Source organism: Oryzias latipes, chromosome 11 (assembly GCF_002234675.1).
Source record: "Oryzias latipes chromosome 11, ASM223467v1".
NCBI classification, from domain to species: domain Eukaryota; kingdom Metazoa; phylum Chordata; class Actinopteri; order Beloniformes; family Adrianichthyidae; genus Oryzias; species Oryzias latipes.
In genome coordinates this window covers 19,688,514-19,704,006 of record NC_019869.2, presented here as the reverse complement: position 1 = coordinate 19,704,006, position 15,493 = coordinate 19,688,514, and the positions used below count along the sequence as shown (strand labels likewise).

The 15,493-nt window shown below is 41.5% G+C and overlaps 1 long non-coding RNA gene across 1 annotated transcript; it reads right to left on the bottom strand.

The window, feature by feature from the left end:
• Positions 1-14,061: 14,061 nt before the first annotated feature.
• LOC105355122 lies at positions 14,062-15,404 on the bottom strand. Its single transcript, XR_002874132.1, has 2 exons — positions 14,961-15,404; positions 14,062-14,874 (listed from the first exon to the last, which is right to left on the bottom strand). It is a non-coding gene; the product is annotated as an uncharacterized LOC105355122 (long non-coding RNA).
• Positions 15,405-15,493: the final 89 nt, after the last annotated feature.

Below are 15,493 nucleotides of genomic sequence, written 5' to 3'. Positions count from 1 at the left end.
CCATAATCTAACTGTTTTGGTTTGATGTATCTTTCTCCACAGACACTCTACCCGTCTGCTTGTTGTATTCTTGCTCCACCTGCTTAACCCATTTATACTCGTTCGACTGTCGACTACAGGAACTCCTCAACTGTTTTCGCAAATAATTTAATTCAATCGCAGGAAAAAAAAACTCCACAACAGTTAACGTTCTCTCGTTTTAGTGCTCACAGTAGAGCATCATGCAACGTGTTACAGTTTTTAGATTATGGAGTAAGCAGAATCTAAGAAAACCAGTGTGGTCTACTTACAAATGTTTACTCAGGATTTGAAAGTTATACAGGTTCCTCCAAAAAAATAAAGATTCATCCTGATTACTATACACTAGTAAACACCTTTTATGTTGACTGGTTTCACTTCACTTAGTTACATCAGTGACTCAAAACTTTATCTAAGTTTATGTATTTAAAAAAATCAAGTTGTTTTATTTATTAGTTTGATTCAAGCATTTTTGAGATTGTTGGTAGCCAAGTCCCGAGTAAACTTTGACAGCCTCCTGTCATGGCGTCGTGGACGCGGCAGACCCAGAAGCTGTAACCCGGAAGTAACTCTCAGACAGGATTAGCTTGAAGGTGGTTTATTTTCTTAGAGGAGAATAAACAGTTTCAAGGTGCGTGGAGTAATCCTCAGGTGAAGGTCTGACGTCACCGGAGATGTGGACGACGAGAACTGGTGGAGTATTTCCCACGAGCGAGGTGATCCGTGGATCCAGCGACGTGGACGTCGAGGACGGCGAAACCAACTTGAGGAAGGACGTGAGCGCTGAGGACAGCGAGACCAGGGTGAAGAGAAGCTCTGGATGAAGGAACCAGCGTGACCAATGGTAAGTGGACCTGAGGGTGAGCACAAGAGTCGTGAGCAAAAACAACTTAGCTTGGTTAGCGAAGTTTAAAAGGCCAGACGTATGCACCGGAGTGAGTATAACAAACTGGCGCTGGATACTGAAGAGAAGAACCCTTATGAAGGCAGGCAGGAGATGAGGAGATGCAGGACAGCTGGTTCCAATCAGCAGAGCAGGAGCAGGTGAGCTGGGAGGGGGAGGTGGCTGACACAGGCACCGTGACACCTCCTGCTCACTTGAGTGTCAAACAAAGACGCTCTGAAGTCTCTCAACATTAGAAGTTTGCTTAAACCTAAGTTACAGTTAGAGGCTTCATCAGGTGGAAGAAGAGAGAAAAGGAGCGAAGACATTCAGGCTGTGTGGACCATCATGTGATTTAAATCACAGTGGGTGGAGAGTTGGTGGGGGGTTCATGTTGGAGGAGCTGGAGCTTGTTGAGATGTTGGTGTGCTCCCAGTCATGTGGCTTTTTATCGCAATGTTTGGCTCCATTGTTTGTGACTCGGCTGACACAGAGGCCACGAAAACAAAAGCGTGATTTATTTTTGTCAGACTCTTTCGCTTTTCTTTGGTGCTGAACTCAGACAAACTGAACCCTAGCTTGTGTTTATTTTATTATTATTTTGATTTATTTTAAATACACAGTAATATAAAAAACAGTTAGTTATATTTGACATAAAATAACGGATTTTATGACACTGTAGCTGTGTTCATGAATAAAATTACAATATAGAGCTCATAAAAATGGACAATATCTGCAATGTCAACATCTTAAAAGAGTTTTCTGCTTCAAAGAACAGATTTAAATCCAACCTTGGATTAGAAGTGAGGAAAGCTGTTCAAAAAAGGAGCACACAGAGCAAAATTCAAATGAAAATGTTTTAAACATCATTTTTGTTATGGTGTTGTGATGGGGAGAAGTAAGTCAGCACTCGTTTCAGCCGTTGGTTTTTTCAAGCTAGCGGTTGTTGGTTCTATTCCAAATGGTGGTCCTCTCAATGTAAAAACAAATCAACACATGTGTGGGCAGACCTGAACTAGATCAGTGAGGTAAGAATGTAAAAATGATATTTTGGATGTCATTGGAAATCAGGACTCACTCTGCCAAACAAGGGCATCGTGTTAGTTCTCCCATTGCCCAGAATTCTCTGGGTCTGAGTACGAATGCTGCTGTTTCACCTCCCATTCAGTTGGTGGAAGTCTGCCTTTTTTAATTGGTTTTCTATCCATCAATAAAAGAAGAAGTACTTACAGGCATGCAGAAACCAAAAAATTGAACAGAACTCCACGTTTTCCCACTGTCATCTCTCTTTTGAGCAATATGTTTGATTTATTCATTTATTTACTTATACTTGTACTTAGCATATACAAATGAACCTGCTGTACTTTGGCCTTATGCCAAAACATTTTATCGGGGTATTGAATAACTGACATCACAGCTTTGGAGAATCGCACCCCCGAACTGTGTTCTTGACCATCTCTGAACTTGACATCTTGACATCTCTTGACATAGATCACTTACTGGCACCAGAGCACGGATCCCAACAGCTGAACAAAGCAAATTTTGTGGGTTAATGTACTCTAGTTTTATGAGGCTTATACCTGCTGATACCCAAACTACAATGTAACATTTTGTCTTCCAACACTTTGTAAACTTCAAGAAACCAAGTCTATTTGTCCTGCAACAGACTGGCGACCTGTTCAGGGTGTACCCTGCCCCCGCCCAACAGCAGCCAGGAAAGGCTACCTGGTGACCTTGAAAGGGATATAGTGGATTTTGAAAATGGATGAATGGATGAAGTTTATTTGTGATAGAAGAATAGTGAGATGTTCACAGTTTAATCAAACTTCATGAACCAAAGGTAGGGGCTTCATCTACAGGTGGAGAGGCCAGATCTTCAACCCGAACCAAGTCCGGGTTCCAAAATAAATAAAGGAACCGAAGCAGATCCAGGAGAGAGTTCATTAAAAAGGTTAGAAGGGAGGAGGACGCAATCCCAAATGTCCTCCCCCACCGAAGCTCTAAGCCAACTCAGTAAAGGAGGATGGGCAGCAGCAGTCGGACCCCGTCCAGGTGAGGGATTGAGATCACTCTGTCTGTACAGTGGGTCACCGGCTGCAGTCTCGGCTCACCTCTTGCTTTCTTTAACCCGATTAGCAGCCGATTGTGGCACAGACAGATCTTTGTGTGAGGAAGGCTGATAGAAAAATTGGAGGGGAGCTGTAGAAAATCTAAAATTTTAACCACAGAAAACTGCAGTCCGGCTGTCAGAGGGTCGTCCAGCCGGTGATCGGGGGGTTTGAGGAGTTGCTTTGGACATGGAAGAGCTTATCGCTCAGAGGTGTATAAATAGAAACAGGACAGGCTGCTATAATCACCTTAAGAACCGTGTGATCTTCAATGTGAAGTGTTGAGTCACAGCAAAGACAAGGTGGACATAAAACTGTTAGTTCAGGTTGTCAGGTTTGGAGTGAATAGTATCCGGATTGCTTATGTCTACAGAGTATTTGTGGTGGTGATGCAGTTTTGACAAAAAAAGCGAAAAAGTCAGATTTTACACCAAAAACAAACCTCTGTGTAATCTGGTTACACAAATCTGTTCAATGTGCTTTTTTTAAAACTCATATTGGTTTAATTTTTAACTTCTTAAGACCTGAGCTAATATTTGAGCTAACCCTCTACGTACATGGTCACAAGGCCCAAAATGTGATGTTCACACAGGCGGATGCCAGGCCTTCAGAGGTTAAATCAGGTATTGACATTATTGGAACTTCTTGTTTAGACTGTCCATAAAAAAGGTAGATTTATGCCACTCCAGTTCATTAAAATCAGATTCCTTTCTAATACGTTAAAGTTTGTGGGCTTGTCTTACTGCCCACATTAAGTGAGGGTTTACAGTTAGAGAAAAAATGGAAAACAAGGGTTTTATGACATCTTTGAGCCAGCTTGTTGATTCCCCCCCGCCCGGTCCTCCATGAGTCTCACGTGCAAAGGAAGGCTCACCTCCTTAGCCGTCAAAGTCCTGCTCAGCCGAGTCTGTGTGGGGGTGGTCACACAAGGACAGGTCATCCTTTCATTATGATTGATCTGGCATCTATGAGGAACAGGCTCCGAGTGCACCCATGCATTTACTTACCTTTGACATCAGTACACAGAACAGGTCAGGTCAGGGTTCTTCTCAGAAATGAGACATCATCAGATTTGACTTTTAAAATATTTTTTAAGTTTATTTGAATATCGAACGTTATGAAACCTAAAAAACATTTAGTCATGTTTAAATGATGAAGGTAATCTTGAACGCCTGCTATTGCTTTCATTATTATATAAATTGTATAATTAAAAAACATTTTAAGATTATTTCTGAGGGCATGGAGTTAAAAAAACAGTTTTGGATAAATCTGAAACAAAAAACCTGCAGTGATTGAGCTGAATCAGGATGGAGTACATTTCCAGTGGCTACCCTTGTTCTGAAGAGGAGTTCTTAGGGGATCATTTCAGGAGGTCTTCAGAACAAGGAGGCGTGAAGTGGGTTGTCCTGGCAAACTGGATTAGGCAGCAAGGAAGAGGAAGACCCCATTGACCCCCAGAGAACAATCAGAGGAGTTGAAGCCTCGATGAAGTTGATGTGAAGTGTTGGCTTCCTCCCAGTTCCATGATGGACAGAAGTGTTGGAAATATTCCCATTAGCATTATTTGTGTGATATTTTTAATAACTACAGATGAGCTGCAGCCCAACTGAATAAATAACTATTGTTTCATTTTTAATGTCATGCACGAACATTAATTATTTACTTTTTTCTTTTCATGTAAAAGAAACATTTTCATATGGCCCTTCATGTCCAAATCCTCCGGATTAAATTTAGCTTTACAGAGCTTTTGACATTTTTATAACTTTTACAGTTCTCATCCTGTTGTTTGCATGTTTGAATTTAATTTCTCTTTTAAATGTTCTTATTTGGCACTAAAAAGCAAAAACTTGCTTCAACCTACATGTCAAACATTTGTGTGTTATTGCACAAACTTTTTACAAGCGTCCATGATTTCATGGAATGTCCTTAAAGCCTTTGTCTCATGCACATGTGTGGCTGATGTGGGTTTTTGGGTTTTCCGGGTCGTGGAGAAGAGCAACCGCATCTTAAAAGAGGTGCAGGTGTGTCTTGCAGTTCCCTCAAGGATTGTTCACCCTTATGCCACCATCACAGCATCCCAAAAGTCATTGGGATGCCACACTCTAGTTATTACTAAGGTGAGTGCACTGGCCCCTTGCTGACAGCACTGATTTGCCTGAAACACACATTAATATCGATTTTTCATTGGAAATGGCTGCTTGAACACCCCATGCAAAGACAGTCCGTATCCACCCGAAAGGGCAGTTGTATCTAAGGCATGACTTTTTGTGATTGTGCAGACACCTCCTCTTTCCAGCTAATATCTCTGCGCCCCTACCCCCGTCTAAAATGTGGATCTTTGTTATCATTCTCGCGTGTACATCAGACAGCAGTTCTGGTAAGTGGGCTTGAACCATTTCCAGTAGACAAGAGATGCTCTGTTTTCTCACCATGCCACTTGGAGCTGTCAACACGGCGACACAGATGACTCTCAAAGGCTCTCCACAGCGAAAGAAGCCAACAAGATAAGCTAAAGTGCAAATGTCCACCTCACTGTAAACATGTTGGTCTAACCACCAGAAGAATTCTTCATTGATTTTTTATAAATGCACAATCAGTTGTGTTTGGGTTGGAACTGAGAGGCCCTGCAAGGAGCCTGTAGAGGATGCTCCACTTCACTGCATCAACTGTGGTGCTTCCAGTTGTAGGTAGGACAGTGGACAGCAGCGGGGCTCTTGATCAGCTGAAGGACAAAGCAGAATGGAAAATGTAATGCACCAAAATAGCTGCAGCCGGCCCAGCTGGTCAGCTTGCAATGCTCAGAAGTCCTCCGTGCTTTAACGGGTCAAAGGAATGGGTTGTTGCTGAGTCTCGCCTATTTCAGGGAAGAAAAAAGTCTAATTTGAAGTCTATGAGCCCCTATCTCATCTTCTGGAAGACTGTGTGCATTTGTGCGTTTCTAACTTGTCCAAACTCCTGTCATGACTGCTTTGCGTTGAGAAATTACACAACTGCTCCCAGTCTTACCTAACAGCTGAAGTACAGAGGAGGATTACAGCACGCAGGTCACTCTCATGAAAGTGGAACAGCAGCTTAAAATAAGGATTTTCACAGAAGCTGCAAGCTGGTGTGCCCGACGATGCATGCAAGAGTGGAGGCGTCTCAACGGCCATCATCTCACCTCTGATTACATCTGTCCTTGCTGTAGCATGGTAAACAATTCATGACCCCAAACAGAGAAATCAAGATACAATATGAGAAATGGTCGGACACGAAGAAACTGAAATGACTTTGGCCTAAATGGAGAAGCTCATAAAATAAGCACAGGAATCCTTTTGCCTCAACTTGTTGGCTTTTGGTCAACTGTCCTACAGATGAAAGCCACCATGAGGAGTGGGAAGGACTGATAAAAGTCTGGATGGACTTTAGTGAACCACCAAGAGAAAGAGAAGCAAAACCTTCTTTCATGATGCAAATCAAAATGCATTCAAGATGCATCATCTATGGCTGATTAATGGCAATCAATGAAGACTGCAAGTGAACACATCTGAGCAAGGACGTCAGCATGCTGTGCAGAAAAAAAATGGAAATTAACTCAGACAATTGCTGTCAGACATGGTTAAACAAACAAGACTGCAGCCTCACTAAGCTGTTCCACTACTCTATCTAGCAATGTTTCCTTCCATTTTATGTTTATCTTAAGATTGGTGTTGCTTTTGGTCTTTTGTGTTAAATTACTTCTAATTGGTTTAAACCTATGTTTATAATGTTTATAAATGCCTTTCATGTCAAGCACCTTGTGTTTCACGTATGTTGATAAAATAAGTGATTGATTGATTGATTGATTGATTGGTTGACAGTATGAAGGAGAACATTTATCAACATTCTGTTACTGGGCTTGACCCTCCCATCCATCCATCCATCCATCCATCCATCCATCCATCCATCCATCCATCCTACACAACCCACAGAATCCCCTTTGGGGTCACAGGGTTGCTGAGGTTAACCTGACTTTTGACTTTTGGTCATGTTCCAAAAGTCAAATGTTGTAGTTCCCCAAATGACCACTGGAGGCTGGTCTTCATTCGTTGCTTTTACCGTTTGACTCCAATCGTAAAAAATCCAACATTACAACCGAAGGAAATGTTTTTAGCCTGATGTCAAAAACTTTTTCAGTGCTCATAACTTTTATTTTACTTATGACAGCTGCAAGGGTAGTGTTTTTTTTAAATATATCTATTCATTTAGAACTCAAATTTGCGGTCAAAAGGGATTGACGATCAAGCAATCAAAATGTATCGCTCACCGAAATGTTCCCAAAATCAAACAAGGATAAAATAAAACACTAGCACCTCTGGATGTTTAAGAAAAAGCTGTAAAAAATGTAGGACAATAAAACAATGCCAAAGTTTTATGAAGCACTAAACGTTGTTTTAAATAAAGTGGCAGGTGGGTGGAATCAGAAATACTCTTCATTTTCATTGCTAATGTTGCCAATCAATCCTAAATTTTAACAATGCTTCATGTTTAGACCCTGAAGTAATTTTTTCTCCCCCACAGTCTTGAGTTTAATCCAAAAGTTTTCCATTTTGTTTATATTTGTTACATCCTTGCAGTGGTTGCTAGGAAAATGTGAAACGATTCTTTGTCACACTAATCTCTATTTATCAGGCCAAAACATGAAAAAACTGCCTGGTTGCCATAGGCCTTTACAAACTGCATGAATTTTTGTTAGATCCTGTGCTGCTCATTAACTGTACCCATGCAAGCCTGCAGTCTATATATTAGCAGTGAAGTGCTGACAGATTGGAATTTGTTCAACATTAAATGTAATGAGTGCAGCAGTTGACCTGCGAACATTTGCCTCTGAGCCTGAGATAAATCTCAGCCAGAGAACTGCTGCATCATCCTGCAGAGCTTTTAATCCTCATGTACCGTTACATGTCCGCCTGCCGGGATGGATTAGATGATGTCATGGTGATTACGTCAAATAAACTTGGAGTGCAGTTTGTGCAAAACACTCTGGAGGACAGATCCGGGGAGCAGGTGGAGGCCTGAAGCAGCGCAGAGGACGCGTCGCTGCACATTACCCACAGAAGGAGGACTTTTACATAATGTGCGTCCGTGAAAGCAAATGTTACACAATGATGTCCTGAGATGCAGAGTTCTTCTTTACCAGTTTAGGGTCAGGTCAAAGTCACTTTCTGGGTTTTTAGCAAAAGTATTTCCAATTATGTTTGAAAAAAAAAAGATAAATTTCAGTTTGGGCTGAATTAAGATCATGTTAAATTGAAAAATCAGCAACATAAAAGCTAAACAATGCAGAAAAAACAAGATTCTGTGATACAGAAACCAAAAAAAACAAATTGGTAGTTTCTTTACTAGTTAAAAAAAAGCGTTGCAAAGCAAGGGGACTTTAAATGATGCAAAAAAACACCTAATAAGCCTTTCACATGTGAGTATTTTTTAAACAAAATGTTGGACATTGATAAAAAAAATGTAGCAGTTCAGAATAAGGGACTATCTTAACCATTTTAGCAAATTAAACAGAGCCTGCAACCAGTGTGCCCAGATTAAGCAATTTTCAGTATAGCGATGGTTGCAGAGGTCCAAATGCATTATGGGACATGACTTCATGTGATAAACAAAAGCCTACAAATGACTGCATTGATGGATTTAGTCGGCATGTAATGTGGATGAAGGTTTACACAACCAACTTTATTTTCAAAAAAAGCATGTCTTTTTCATTGTAAAATTAGATTTTCTTTCTCATAATTTTATGACTTTATTTTCGTATATTAATTTCAGTTTTTCTTTCATGGTGGGCCTGATGCTTCGTCGTACAAAAGATCCGGGGAAAAAATATAGAAATGAGCTCAGCAGGCCGCAGGGGAGCAGGCCTCTGGTTTATTTGGTTGTTTCACAGTTTTTCTGACGGACTGCTGGAGCTCCATGGGTTCCAACTCGTGTTCAGCTTCGTGATGAATCAGGGGTCACGTAGCCAAAAACAGGCAGTCCCCCACCAAGGCTGCAGCTGCAGGTCAGAGTCCAAAGATGCCCCCCCCCTCCCTGGCACGTGTTCTTTCTTTGGAGCAGCTCCTCGCTCGCAGAAAACAAAAATGAGTGCTGACAGTAAAAATAAATAAATAAAAATATTTAATTAAAAAGGACGCCACCCACACTACTCTACCAAATCTGAGTCCCGGGTTGGTCATAATTCAACTGGTTTAACTTTCAATACGGGTGCAGTGGCTGCACGTTTTGTAAGAATCTCAAAAATGAACTTAAAACCTTGCGTAGCAACGTAAATGTAAGAGTTTTGAATGTGGAAATGTGCATATGCGTATGGCTACAGAGACTTTTCATTGGAAGTAGTCATTTGAACACGCTTTGTGAGAACGTGGCATCAGAAGGAGAGGAAAAAACAGCCACAGCATCACTGTGAAAAGGAGAAATGATGCTTGAATTGTATTCCAGGTAAATGGGATGTGAGGAGCCCCAGGCACAACAGGTGATGCCTGAAATTCTTTTACACAACCTTTTTGTGAGAATATGTTTTGTCATCATCAAAGATAAAAAGGTCTCCAGACTTTCTTGTTTCTCCACCAGAAGGCAAAATCAGAAACTTTGACTTTTTTTTCTTATTCTCAAGCCTCAGAGGGTTCAGTTCTGCCACTTGCGCCTCTGACAGCTCCTCGGGTCATCGCAGGTGAAGCTGCGGGGCTCACCTGCGGTTGCCATGCAGGAAGAATGTGCAGTCACGTGATCGTGTAGCTGTGCACGCAGCAGGAGTAAAACCAGGTAAACCAGTCAGTTCATGCTAACACGGAGGTGACCCACTTTACGCCTAGCTGAGATCCAGCTCTGCTGAACAAAGTGAAGCCTTTGTGGTAAGATGAGCCACCTCAGCTGAGAGTTTCACAAGCGTGTAAGCATAACCAAGCAGCAGTTAGGTTTTTGTGAACTTTTTGTCCTCATTTTTGAAGCTTCAAAACATCTTTGCTGCGCAATTATTACTGGGTCCTGATTCTCTTGATTGTGACGCAAACATCCAACAACTTAGTCTTTTTTAGTCCTCAGGAAAAGAAGAAAAAAGTCTGTGTCAACATGAGATAAAAAAAACTGTGTGTAAATGAAACAAATATGCTAAAATAAGACAGGAATCAGTTTGTCATATCTGGATTTTTCCTTTTTGAATGTCCAGGAGTTCTGTGTAACCATCGTCATCAGTTTCAGCTGTAGTGAAAACTTTTTCCCATCGCTTACTCACAAAAAAAATGCTTTTAAAATATATTAACAGGAACAGCAGATAAAAGAGTCACTGAGCAGCACGGCCCGTTCACTGCAGGAACCAGGAACGTAGACAATATCGGGATGAGCATTAGAGAATCTTTTGTTGCTTCAAGCTATTGACCAAACAAAAATAGCACGAGCATAAACAAAAACTGGTTTCCTAAGAATAATCACTTAACCCAAAAGTTACTGGACACAGTCTTTTTTAACAAGAAAAAAATATATTTTGATGACATTTAAAAGTGCCCAACAAAGATGTATGCAGTTGCATTTTAAAGGTGAACTGCATTTTTATCTGTTTCTTGTTTGCAAATCCTCTTTTAGTGCAATTAGGGTCATATTCACAAATAGAAATGGTTCAGTTCTGGTTGGTTTGTCACCTTTTTTGCATTGTCCGGTTACTGTCCATAATGCAAGGGTTTGTTTGACATTAAGGTATATCTGCATATTTTTTATTTAATTATTCAAGTGTCCATCAGACAGAATACATGTGTCTGAACGAGAGGGATCAAGGTAGAAGCGTTAGGTTACAGGGGGCTGAGGTGAAGAAGGTGCAGGAGTTTAAGTACTTGGGGTCAACAGTTCAGTGTGATGGGGAGTGTGGAAAAGAGGTGAAGAGGCGAGTGCAGGCAGGTTGGAGCGGTTGGAGGAAAGTGTCAGGAGTGTTGTGTGACAGAAGAGTGCCAGCAAGACTCAAAGGAAAGGTGTACAAGACAGTGGTGAGACCAGCTCTGCTCTATGGGTTAGAGACGGTAGCAGTGAGACAGAGACAAGAGGCTGAGATGGAGGTAGCGGAGATGAAGATGTTGAGGTTCTCCTTAGGAGTGACCAGGTTAGACAGGATAAGGAACGAGTACATCAGAGGGACGGCTCATGTTGCCTGTGTTAGCGACAAAGTCAGAGAAGCCAGACTGAGATGGTTTGGACATGTTCAGAGGAGGGATAGTGGATATATTGGTAGAAGGATGTTGGAGATGGAGCTGCCTGGCAGGAGGGCAAGAGGACGGCCAAAGAGGAGATACATGGATGTCTTAACAGAGGACATGAAGTTGGCTAATGTTAGGGTAGAAGATGTCCATGATAGAGTGAGGTGGAAAAGGATGATTCGCTGTGGCGACCCCTGATGGGAAAAGCCGAAAGAGAAAGAAGATTCAAGTGTCCATCACCAAATTGATCTTGTCTTTATTTGGGACCTTTTTACTTCGTACTGAAACCTCAGAAACATGAAGCCACCATGCAGAGTTTTCAGGGGTTGATGTCCACTCTCCTGTTAAGTTAAGGCTACAATTCCTTTGAGGTCAATGGAGCGTTTGCTGGGACAATCCTCTTCATGCCTTCTTGTTATGAGGGCCTCTGGAGACGATCTTCCTGTGACTCTTCTCCCTGCTTGTTGGTTCCAAGAGGGTTGCAGAGATACAGATCTTTTTCTCTGCTTATTTTGACCACATGCCTCTTTCTACCTGCTTTAATGGGGCATGTAGGATGTTACTCTTCATGCTTATATGTTCTGAAGGCCTCCGGAGATGATTTTCCTCTTTTTCCCACATGCTTGTTGCCGGGATACCAATCTTTCTCTGACAGTTCCGAGGGGCTCACCTGGACCAGGTTCCTCTTTCTGTCTGTTTCAATGGAGACGCAGGACGCTCCTCTTCATTCCTGCCTGTTCAATTTGCTTGCTGGAATGCTTTTCTCCCTGTTTGCTTGTTCTTAGGGGGGTCTTCTGGGCTCCCACGTACACACTGTCCTGTTCCCGAGGCATTGTTCTGTTTCTCCTGATTTCAGAGGGTCATGGGACAGGCGCAAGATAGGCTTCCTGTGTGCTAGTTTCCAGTTTCAAGTGGGTTGATAGGATGTCATTCCTCTATTTGCCTCTTCTAAGGTTTTTTTTAGTTGACCTTCTTGTCTACCTTTTCGAGTTATCTGAACGAAATTTCTCACACTACTATCTGGATAGGTGTCTTTAGGAGGGTTCACTTATTTGTCTGGTTGACCTACACGGGACCTTCTCTCCTCTGTGACAGTGGTCACCTGAACGACCTGTCGCAAAGGTGTTGGGACATGCCTTCCTTCTCTTTTTTGCACCCAATACATTTTCCTGAACTGCTGGTTTTGTTCAAGCCGACATGTTTTTACATGTTTCATTTAGAACACATAAAGCACCACTAGACACCTACACATACATTTTAAGGTAGCACGTTTTCTATAACGTGTTCATTCATTTTCTAGTGTTTGGGGAAAGTGGACTCCTCCGAGTTACCTGTCTGGTTTTTTATTTAAACTCTAACCCAACATACTTTCCATTTCGCTCCAAAAACGTGAATAGCAACCTCTCAATGTCGTAGTTGTTGAGCATTTAGTTCCAATGACTCACATCCTGTCTCATGAAGTAGTGTTTCCAATGACAGAGTCACGTTTTAAGGTATTTTCATTTCCTGTTATGGTTGTCATTGAAGAATGTTGTGTTGTTGGTGATAAAGAAACACAAAAACATCTCATTAGGACTGGCTTCACCACCACAAGAGTCAGATAAACATTTGAAGTTATATATCTCAGGCTTTATACAGAATTAATAAATAGTAGATTTTATTCTATAGTTTGATTATCTGGATTTTCCTGTTTGGTGCAGAAAATAGGACAAAATTAGGAAACCAAATAAGTGGTAAGAGGCCGTTCTCTTATTTAATCCTCCCTCTAGTTATTTGACCTTTTGTGCTGATTGTTGGTGATTCTTTCCATTTGTTTGTAATGCTGGAGTTTCCCCGTTATCAGGTAAATAAAGTCTTATCTCTTGAGCAGCCAAAGGTGTTAAGCTATTTATAACACCAGAGTTGACTTACGCGCCTCTGAGTATTGACGTAAAGTACAGCACTCCATTCAGACAAAATCTAATTCTGACTTATTACTAGAAGATTGAACATTCACTCTTTAAAACCTGAACTCAAGATTGCAGGAAGAAATCCACGTCCACAGTCCTATAACTTTAGGATTTAGATTTTCCACGAGTTCATCCTATTCTAGGAAAACTTGAAAAATGTAATTTAATTACATGTATGTCGTAATTATGTCCTTAACTGCAAGGTTCATAATGTTTTTGCAATTCTTCTTTCCTACTGGGCGTATGAGTGAAAATTTCACTCCTGCTACATACTCAAAAACTCACCAAAATGTGCAAACACCTAGTACCCGGTGAAAAGGAATGTTTGATATGAACATCCGCCCCCATAAAATAACAACATTACAGCGTCAGAAACTGTCAAAAAAAAAATTGGGGGCCAGAATATCTTCTGGGGCTTAAAAAATAGTTAAAAAATTAACGAGCAAAACATGTTGAGATATCCAAAGGAAGTTTTGAATTATTATGGGATGGACACAGAACAATTTTGGAGCAAAGTATGAAATTTGGTAATTTTCCCGTTTCCCCACAATACGGGCAAAGAAAATTTGTTTGAGTCCTCGTGAAATTTCACACAGACCGAAAGCCCAAGTCTACAACCACAACAAAAGTTTCATTGACCTTTGACCTCAGGATGAGGCTGCCATCTTGGATTTACCAAGAAAACTAAACTCCTCCTTGAATCTATGGCTTCCTAACTCCTCGAGCATCATTGGGAAGCTACTTGGGGAAAACACTTTGGTTTTAGAAGTTTTAGAAGATTTTGAATGAATTCTTTGACCTGTGGTGGAGTCAGGAAGGAGAGTAAAGGGCGTGTAGCCAGTGAGAGCGGGTTAAAGGGGGCCGGTGGGGGCAGATAGTGCCTGCGGGCTACACAACACAAGTCGCAGATTTAATATTGAGTTTATTTTTCCACTTCTGTCAGTGAGACGCCCTTAAAAGATGTGATACTGTTATTTGCCGAAACAAAAAATGTTATTAAAGTTACGGCAGCTCAAAGAAGAGTTCCAATTCCCAAATTAAAAACATAGGTTTGTTCTATGAGGGTTACATAACGGCGGCTGCATCTGAGCATGCTCGGAGCCACACCGGGGCTCTCTGTCGACAGGTACAGACCTGCCGTCTCAGGCGAGAGAACCCTCTAGATTTTCTCATGATGCCTCTGCAGACCTGGAGGTTTCCGAAGCAACCCGGAGGTCTGGAGGCTGCTCTAACTCTGATATGAAGAATGTTGATTTACAACAAAGGTTGCCATATATACATAAATTATATTAAAATTATAAAATGTTCTGAGGGTCTCCGGAGATGATTAAGATTATCAACTAAATTGCTGAGTAGCTTTGACTCTCTGTTTTTAAATGTTGCACAAACTCAATTTTTCCTGCTTTTCATGCTCATTGTTTTAGTTGAGGCAAAAATCAAATTTTATTGTGAGCGAAGCTTAAAAAAACAGTTTTATGTAAGAATAATGATGCAGCAGCAGCTCTTTGATTACTCTGCACGGTTTGATTCAGGTCCTCTGACGTCAGTCTGGCTCTTACACAAGAATCACAAATCCTCCTCGGACATCAAAGCTCTTTAGCATCGTTCATCTGAGCTGCTGCACCCCGGCGGCCCTCTCCAGCCTGCCTGCTGACGGCCCGAGGAGCAAGGCAGCCTCCTTCGCTTCCTTCGTTTCTGTTCATGCTGCAGGCAGGGCTCTGCGGAGAAAAGGTTGCATAAGATGGGAGCTGGTTCCTTACTGCTCCGGCTGAATCTGGGTTAACGCAGCTGCGGCTTCACTTACGTCATTCACAGATAAGCGAGGAGGGGATGTTCTGCAGTCCCAAATTCTCTGCAGCTCTAAAGTGAGGAGCACACAAATTGTCGCTTCTGACCAAGCTGAGATCATCACTCTGCCCTGTACTTGAGGGTTTCCAGCTCTCCTGGTGATAAAATGTGTGAAAACAGCAGCTCAGTCATCTACCCCGTTGAAACTGAATGCACAAAACGTCTCGACAGGATCTTGATTTTTTTTCCCCATGTTATCATAGCTGACCTTTTTAAATTTGTGTTTACTGTCTAGATTTCCTTGATTTTCAGCACCTTTTCCTTCTTAGTCTTTGACCAAAGGCAGAGCAAAGAGCAGCACCTGTCACAAACTCAAGGAGAGACTTCAAGTAAGTATTCTTACAAGGAAAAACATACAAACTAAAAGAAAAAAAAAGCATAAAACACTCTTTACTTGTCCAGAAATCCTCCTTTAAAACAATTGGTCTCTGGTGTAAAATAAAGCAGACCATGCCACAATTTAAAAAATCTTGTTTCAGATTGTTGTTT